At 49.6% G+C, this 9,159-nt stretch overlaps 1 protein-coding gene across 1 annotated transcript in view; it reads right to left on the bottom strand.

The window, feature by feature from the left end:
- Positions 1-9,159, bottom strand: part of AAMP (angio associated migratory cell protein) — a 205,728-nt gene that overhangs the window by 32,887 nt on the left and 163,682 nt on the right. The window lies entirely within an intron of this gene.

Below are 9,159 nucleotides of genomic sequence, written 5' to 3'. Positions count from 1 at the left end.
TTGCCATGTTGGCCAGGCTGGTCTTGAAGTCTTGGCCTCAGGTGATTACAGGCGTGAGCCACCGTGCCAGGCCCAAAGTTGCTTTTTTTCAGAGGACGTATTGACTGAATTGAGGCATTGAACCCAGCCCAAGGTGAAAGTGCCTGTTTCTCCCCACTGGAGGGCAAGGACAATGTCTCATTCACCCCTAGGCCTGGGCGCGGCCCTGACCCAGCATGTGTTGAATTGAATGCTAATGTTCTAAGGTGGGGTGGAGGGAGCCCCTCAGGCTTGAATGATAGAGACTATTGGGGAGGTGGGGGTGGGGTATGGGGGCTCCTCCCCCTTAAAATTGGCCGTATTACTCGTAAACATTATTTAGCACTTTCCTAAGGAAACAGGGAGTGGAAAGAATGGTGGATTTGGATGTCTCAGAAGTGAGGTTTTGTTCCAGCTTTGGCACTAAAGGACTGTGAGGCGGGAGGCCCATCTCTCTACTTAGAACTCACACTGCAGCTGGTCGCAGTGGCTCACGCCTATAATCCCAGCACTGTGGAAGGCCAAGGCGGGTGGATCACCTGAGGTCAGGAGTTTGACACCAGCCTGGCTAACATACAGTGAAACCCTGTCTCTACTAAAAATACAAAAAATTAGCCGAGTATGGTGGTGCGTGCCTGTAGTCCCAGCTACACCAGAGGCTGAGGCAGGAGAATCGCTTGAACCTGGGAGACAGAGGTTGCAGTGAGCCGAGATCACACCACTGCTCTCCAGCCTAGGCAACAGAAAAAAAAAAATCTGTCTCAAAAAAAAAAGAAAGAAAAGAAAAGAAATCATACTGCAGTTCTGTACCTCCTGTGACTTCCGGCGCCTTCCTCAGCTGAGGTCATCTAGGTGAAAGGCAGTGAGAAAGGCACATGGCGAATGTTGATGGTGACTGAAACTGCTATAACTGGAAGTGGGTGATACCATGAGGAAGCTGGGCCACCGAACCAGCCTGGCATCCACCATGCTGCAGGCAGGGCCATCGAAATGCTTTCCAATCTTCCCTGACCCTCAGAGACACCTGAGCTACTTGTGAAAACATGCACATTCCCTTGGGGATACTTCTTTCCAGACCTGTGAATCAGAATCTTCAGTGGAAGCATAAACAAACGCTCCCAGGTAAATCGCCAGCCGCACCAGCAAGCTTTGGTGCTAGACAGACCTGGGTTTGAATCCAAATTCAAATGTCTTTGGTGTCTGTGTGACCTTAGGCATATTACTTAACTGCTGTGAGCCTTGGTGCCGTATCTGTTAAAAGGGTGGTAATAATACAGGGTAGCTGTAAGAATGAAAAATAATAGCAGCCGTCCAATGCTTAGGGCAGAGTTAAAATGTTCATTGTTATTGTTGTTTGTGAGATAGAAGCCCAGTGATTCTCCCAGTGATGAACACAACATCCTTTCACACTAAGCAGCGCCTGGAGGGATGAACTTGCCTGAGCTGGGAGCTCAGCAGAGCCAGGCTCCAGCTGTGCCCTTACACCCTGCCCTCTCGCCATGGACCTCCACCACCTCTGCCAGTCAGAATACCGGGGGATTCTCAACTTTCGAGCTCCTCTCCTTGTCCATCTTGGGCCTCATTCTCCCACTCTCTTGCCCCCAGTTAGGAAGCTCCTCCTCATAGTCACTTGCTTATGTCTAAACAACTCTACTCCTCAAGAAAAGCCAACAGAGATTTCCTCTTATTCCCAACCCAAGATATCCTCCCACCTCAGCCTCCCGAGTAGCCGGGACCACAGGCACACACCACTGCACCTGGCTAATTTTTGTAATTTTTGTAATTTTTGTAAAGACGGGGTCTCCCTATGTTGCCCAGGCTGGCCTCAAACTCCTGGGCTCAAGTGATCCTCCTGCCTCAGCCTCCCAATGTGCTGGGATTACAGGAGTGAGCCACTCCACCTGACCACCACCTCTTTCTTGTCCCTCACATCCTCACTTTCCTCCTTGACTAGCTTGGATTCCAATATTATAATTACTCCTTTGCATGCAGTCTCAACTGTACCTTATGATTCTCAGCAGCAAAATCTCAGCTCTGCACCCACACAGCCGAAAGTGGGGGTAAAAACATGCAACGGTCCTGACTGATCTCTCTTTAAGTTCAGGCACACTAACTTGTCTGTTCATACTAACACACCTGTCCTAGGCAGTTACTCCACACTTTCTACAGTCCCTTCAGAACTCCCTCACCCCCTCTGCAGCCTCACTCTCAGCCTCGACTTTGCTTCCTATGTCTCTGAGCAAGCAGAGGACTGCTGCCTATATCACCACTTGGATGTCTAACAGGCGACTGCTTCTCAAACTTTAATGTGCAAATAGATCGCTTGGGGATCATGTTAAAATGCAGATTCTGCTTTGGTAGGTTGAGAGTCTTTTCTTTTCTTTTCTTTTCTTTGAGATGGAGTCTCACTCTGTTGCCCAGGCTGGAGTGCAATGGCGCGATCTCAGCTCACTGCAATCTCTGTCTCCTGGGTTCAAGAGATTCTCCTGCCTCAGCCTCCCAGGTAGCTGGGATTACAGGCATGCCCCACCACGCCCAGCTAATTTTGTATTTTTAGTAGAGATGGGTTTTCACCATGTTGGTCAGACTGGTCTTGAACTCCTGACCTCAAGTGATCCACCCACCTCTGCCTCCCAAGGTGTTGGGATTACAGGCATGCGCCTCCGTACCCAGCCACAGGTGAATTTTTAATGGGATTTGTAAATGCTAAATCTTCAAAATCTGGTGTGTATTTAACACTTACTGCATATCTCAATTAGGATGTTACTTTTTCATCAGAAATATAGGATCTGTATTTAGATCAAATCTAAAAACTGTAAAATGTACATACTTGAGTGTTTTCCAATAACTGAAATAAGCATCAAGGTTTATTTTATTATTGTTTTATTTTTAGAGTAAAGCGAAAGCAAGTTTATTAAGAAAGTAGAGGAATAAAGAATGGCTACTCCATAGACAGAGCAGCCAATGTTTAGATTTAAGTTTAAATGAATTAAAATTACATAAAATTAAAAATTCAGTTTTACAGTTTCACTAACCACATTTTATGTGCTCAGTGGCCACAAGTGGCTAGTGGCTACCATGTGAAACAGCACAAATCTGGCCAGGTGCAATGGCTCACGCCTGTAATCCCAGCACTTTGGGAGGCCGAGGTGAGTGGATCACCTGAGGTCAGGAGTTTGAGACCAGCCTGACCAACATGGAGAAACGCCGTTTCTACTAAAAATACAAAATTAGCCGGGCGTGGTGGCGCATGCCTGTAATCCCAGCTACTTGAGAAGCTGAGACAGAAGAATCGCTTGAACCTGGGAGGCGGAGGTTGCGGTGAGCCGAGATGGTGCCATTGCACTCCGGCCTGGGCAACAAGAGCAAAACTCCATCTCAAAAAAAAAAAGAAAGAAAGAAAGCAAAGAAACAGCACAGATTTTTTTTTTTTTTTTTTTTTTTTTTTTTTTTTTTTTTTTTTTTTTTTTTTTTTTGAGGCGGAGTTTCGCTCTGTCTCCCAGGCTGGAGTGCAGTGGCCGGATCTCAGCTCACTGCAAGCTCCGCCTCCCGGGTTTACGCCATTCTCCTGCCTCAGCCTCCCGAGTAGCTGGGACTACAGGCGCCCGCCACCTCGCCCGGCTAGTTTTTTTTGTATTTTTTAGTAGAGACGGGGTTTCACCATGTTAGCCAGGATGGTCTCGATCTCCTGACCTCGTGATCCGCCCGTCTCGGCCTCCCAAAGTGCTGGGATTACAGGCTTGAGCCACCGCGCCCGGCAGCACAGATCTATATAGCTCTGGTCATTGACTTGAGGGGGAATTCTGGGGGCCAGGGTCTAGGTCATAATTCATCTTGGCCAGATGCCTAGCCCAGGGCCTGCACTCAGTACTTTCTATTGAGTTCCATTTACTTCCAGCAAGTCAAAAACATCTAGGGAGGGGTTGGAACAAGCCACAATCAGTTCCCAGATATGACCACTAGAGGGCAGAATCTGACCAGCACTATTTGGCTAGAAAACGGGAGCCCTGGCCGGCGCAATGGCTCACACCTGTAATCCTGCATTTTCGCCAAGCCCAGGCGGAAGAATCGCTTGAGCCCAGGAGTTCAAGACCAGCCTGCGCAACATAGTGAGACCCATCTCTTTAAAAAAATAAAAACATTAGCTGGTCATGCTGGTGCGTGCCTGTAGTCCCGGCTACTTGGTAGGATGAGGTGGAAGGTTGGCTTGACCCCAGGAGGTGAGGGCTGCAGTGAGCTGTGATTATGCCACTCCAGCCTGGGCAACAGCCTGAGCTACCATCTGTCTCAAACAAACAAAAACTGGAGAAAAAAAGGGGAACCCCTTTTTAATAGCCAGGACTCAACCCCAATACCATTAAGACCAAGCATTATTTAACAAGCATTTATGAGGGGCCTACTGTGTGCCAGGCCTGTGGGGATACAGAAGTAAATAAAATGCAGTCCCCACTCTCTTGGAGTTTACAGTTCAGTGGGGAAAGCAGGACAGATATTAGCAACTCATCTCATAAGCAAAGGTATCTTTACAAACTGTGGTACATACATTGAAGGAAAGTTGACTCAGTGCCCTAAAAGAGTGGCACCCAAGGCAGGGCGTGGTGGCTCACGCCTGTAATTCCAGCACTTTGGGAGGCCGAGGCAGGCAGATCACCAGGTCAGGAGATCGAGACCATCCTGGCTAACACGGTGAAACCCGTCTCTGCTAAAAATACAAAAAATTAGCCAGGCATGGTGGTACATGGCTATAGTCCCAGCTACTGGGGAGGCTAAAGCAAGAGAATTGCTTGAACCCAGGAGGCGAAGCTTGCAGCCAGCCAAGATTGCACCACTGCACTCCAGCCTGAGCAACAGAGTGAGACTGCATCTCAGAAAACAAAAACAAAAGAGTGGCACCCAGGCACCTCACTTAGGTTGGCAGAAGGTGGCATGAAAGGGTAGCTACAGAGGGGACAGGCCGTGGGGGGCGGCAGGCAAGGATGCTGTGGCCCTTCTAAGCAGAAGGATCAAGCTATGTGAAGGTGTGGAGACACCCCTGAAGCTGAAAGAGCTTGGAGTGTTCCAGAAAACTCCAGGAGAGCGGTGTGGCCGGAGAGTGGTGGGCACTGGGGCATGGCCCAAGAGGAGACTGGGGAGGTGGCAGGGGTCAGGTCTATAGAGCCTCAGGGCCTCCTTAAGGACTTCAAAGTTCACCCTAAAGATGTCAATGAAAACATTCAAACTCTGTAAAATAGTTGAAGAAATTTATTCTGAACCAAATATGAGTGACTGTGGTCCTTGACACAGCCCTCAGGAGACCCTGAGAACACATGGCCCAAGGTAGTCAGAGTTGGGGGGACAGGGGCACAGAATGTGTGTGTGTGTTGAAGGGAGCTTCCAAGTTATAGGTAGATTTAAAAATTTTCTGATTGGCAATTGATTGAAAGAGTTATTATCTAAAGACCTGGAGGGTTTTATTTTTTATTTTTTATTTTTTTTATGGAGTCTCACTCTGTTGCTCAGGCTGGAGTACAGTTGTGTCATCTTGGCTCACTGCAACTTCTGCCTCCTGGGTTCAAGTGATTCTTCTGCCTCATTCTCCCAAGTAGCTGGGATTACAGGTGCCCACCACCATGCCTGGCTAATTTTTTTTGTATTTTTAATAGAGACAGGGTTTCACCATCTTGGCCAGGCTGGTCTTGAACTCCTGGCCTCAAGTGATTTGGTCACCTTGGCCTCCCAAAAGTGTAATCCTTGGGATTACAAGTGTGAGCCACTGGCCCGGCCCTGAACCAGTCTTTCAGGTTAACTTTGGAATGCCCTGGCAGAGGAGGAAGTCCATTCAGATGGTTGGGGGGAGGGGGCATTGAATTTTATTTTTGGTTTACAAAGGAAACCATTGAGTGATTTTGAGCAGGGCTGGGACATGGGACATGATCTGGGTGGTATTTTAGGAGAATCACCCTGGCTCTGAGCGGTGAATGGGTTGAGGGGCTGGAGCTTGAGAGCAGGAAGTCCTTGAGGAGTCACCTTGGCCACAAGATGAAAGGTGGTGGCACCAGCCTCCACCCTGATGCGTCAATACCCCACCGCCCCCATGCCAGACCCGCACCTCTTTTTTTTTTTTTTGAGACAGAGTCTTGGTCTGTTGCCCAGGCTGGAATGCAGTAGCAGGATCTTGGCTCACTGCAACCTCCACCTCCTGGGTTCAAGCGATTCTCTGCCTCAGCCTCCTGAGTAGCTGGGATTACAAGCACCCGCCACCATGCCCAGCTAATTTTTGTATTTTTAGTAGAGACGGGGTTTCACCATCTTGGCCAGGCTGGTCTTGAACTCCTGACCTCATGATCCACCTGCCTCAGCCTCCCAAAGTGCTGAGATTACAGGTGTGAGCCATCACACCTGGCCAGACCCACACTTCTTTGGTCTCGTTTGGCTGGCTTCCGTTTGCTCTCCACATCCCCCTCCCTCTTCTCCACCCTGCTTGGAGCTGGTCCTGTGGACACCTCAGTGGGCTCTTGGTCCTCCAGCTATAGCTGAGTTTGGCAGTGGAGCTCTCCGGGAGGAGATGGGAGTGGAGGTGGAGGGTTTGTCTCCTCCCTCCCTCAAGGCTCACCCCAGACCGGCTTATCCCTCAACAAGTGGTCACAGCCCCTATCAGCTGGGCCTGTCCACACAGCTCTGTCTTTGTTTTTTGTTTTTGAGACAGAGTTTCGCTCTTGTTGCCCAGGCTAGAGTGCGGTGGCGTGGTCTCAGCTCATTGCAACCTCCCAGTTCAAGCAATTCTCCTGCCTCAGCCTCCCAAGTAGCTGGGATTACAGACGCCTGCCACCACGCCTGGCTAATTTTTTGTATTTTTAGCGGAGACGGGGTTTCACCATGTTGACCAGGCTGGTCTGGAGCTCCTAACCTCAGGTGATCCGCCTGCCTCGGCCTCCCAAAGTGCTGGGATTACAGGCGTGAGCCACCGCGCCCAACCTGTCTTTATGTTTTATAACAGCTCCCTTCCTGACCCTTCAGGCCCAGGGTGGCAACAGTGTCTCCAGCCTGAAGAACTGTTTCCAGCACCTGCCAGTAGCCTTGCAGAGCACTAAAACTGAACTTCTGTCAAGCTCTCCTCAGCTTTCCCAGTTTGCCTCTGTCATCTGTTTCAGAGCAGACGCTGACACATACTTTCTACCCAGGCTGGTGATAGAGGATAAGTAGAAACAGCATGGAATTGGGAGTCAAATAAAACCATAATTGAATTTGGGCTTTGTCACCTGTTAGCTCTGTGATGGCATGAGTCATTATTCTCTCCAAGCCTTCGTTTGTTCATCTCTAATGTGGGGCGACTGACTGGGCGCAGTGGCTCACGCCTGTAATCCCAGCACTTTGGGAGGCTGAGGTGGGCGGATCACTTGAGGTCAGGAGTTCGAGACCAGACTGGCCAGCATGGTGAAATCCTGTCTTGGTGAAACACAAAAATTAGCCAGGTGTGGTGGTGGGCACCTGTAGTCCCAGCTACTTGGGAGGCTGAGGCAGGAGAATAACTTCAACTCGGGAGGCAGAGGTTGCATGAGCCGAGATCGCGCCACGGCACTCCAGCCTGGGTGACAGAGAGAGACTCCATCTCAAAAATAAATAAATAAATAAAGCGGGGCAACCATCACCTTCCTTATAGAGTCATGACAATGAAATCCCACGTACAAGGGCTGTGCGCAGGCCTTGTGCTCAGTAGATAGTCTACACTCGGTAGTTCTGTTCTTCTATCCCACACAACAGAACAAACATCACACTCCATTCGTGCAAGGTGCTGGGGATGCGGAAGAGAAGAACAAGTGGAGGCCGCCATTTTTTGCCTATGGGGAGAGCTCAGTCTTGTTTTTGCTTGTTAGTTAGTTTGTATGTTTGTTTGTTTCTGAGACAAGGTTTTACTCTGTCACTCAGGCTGGAGTGCAGTGGCAAAATCATATTTCACGCAGCCTCAACCTCTGACCTCAAGCAATCGTCTTGCCTCAGCCACTCAAGTAACTGGGACCACAGGTGCATGCCATGTCCGGCCTTTTTTTTTTTTTTTAATTTTTTGAAGAGGTGGGGTCTCACTGTGTTGCCCAGGCTGGTCTTGAATTTCTAGACAGTTCTCCAATCCATCGTCCTGCCTTGGACTTCCAAAGTGCTGGGATTACAAGCATGAGCCACCACCCCCAGCCTGGAGATCACAGTCTTGTAAAGGAAAGGCCGTGGCTCCCCCAGGTGTGCCCCACCATAGCCAAACCATTCGTTTCTGTTTGGCTGTGAAATGACATTTTTTCCAGGGTCTGGAGATAGAGTAGTGACCAGGCAATGCAAATAATTGTGGTAATCAGAAAAGTCTTCGAAGAGGAGGTTGAATTTATTTTTAGCCTTAAGGAAACTGTACTCAAAGGAAAGGCATTATCAGCCTCCTTGAAAACCGAACTCACGGCCGGGCGCGGTGGCTCAAGCCTGTAATCCCGGCACTTTGGGAGGCCGAGACGGGCGGATCACGAGTTCAGGAGATCGAGACCATCCTGGCTAACACGGTGAAACCCCGTCTCTACTAAAATACAAAAAAAATTAGCCGGGCGAGGTGGCGGGCGCCTGTACTCCCAGCTACTCGGGAGGCTGAGGCAGGAGAATGGCGTGAACCTGGGAGGCGGGGCTTGCAGTGAGCTGAGATCCGGCCATTGCACTCCAGCCTGGGCAACAGAGCGAGACTCCGTCTCAAAAAAAAAAAAAAAAAAAAAAAAAAAAAAAAAAGAAAACCGAACTCACTCTCCTCCCTCCTCCCTCAAGAGCTGCCAGACTCCCCAAATTGAGAATTGGACCTTCATTAGTTATGGTTACTCCTGGGAGGGTATCATATCGCCGGGGGCATGGTAGGGCTGGAAGGTACCTGGTATCTTGAGGAAGCTGCCTGAAAGGATTTCTCTGGGTGGCATGGGGCAGAAATCCAGGACAGTGATCGGGGCAGGCTGGCAGACAGGACGCATGTGGAGGGGAGCAGCAGGAACGCCACACACTAGAGAACTGGGCTGAGACCATGTCGCTAAAACAAGGGATGCAAATTTGATTGTGTAGACACTGGCTTTGAGCAGGGGAGCCCCAGCTCGAAATTGATGGCTAGGGGCTGCAGGTACCTGCAATGGGCCAGGCATGAGGACC

Source organism: Macaca thibetana, chromosome 12 (assembly GCF_024542745.1).
Source record: "Macaca thibetana thibetana isolate TM-01 chromosome 12, ASM2454274v1, whole genome shotgun sequence".
Classification (NCBI taxonomy): Eukaryota; Metazoa; Chordata; class Mammalia; order Primates; family Cercopithecidae; genus Macaca; species Macaca thibetana.
Note: the sequence above shows the minus strand (reverse complement) of the source record. Positions and strands in the feature narration are given on the sequence as shown.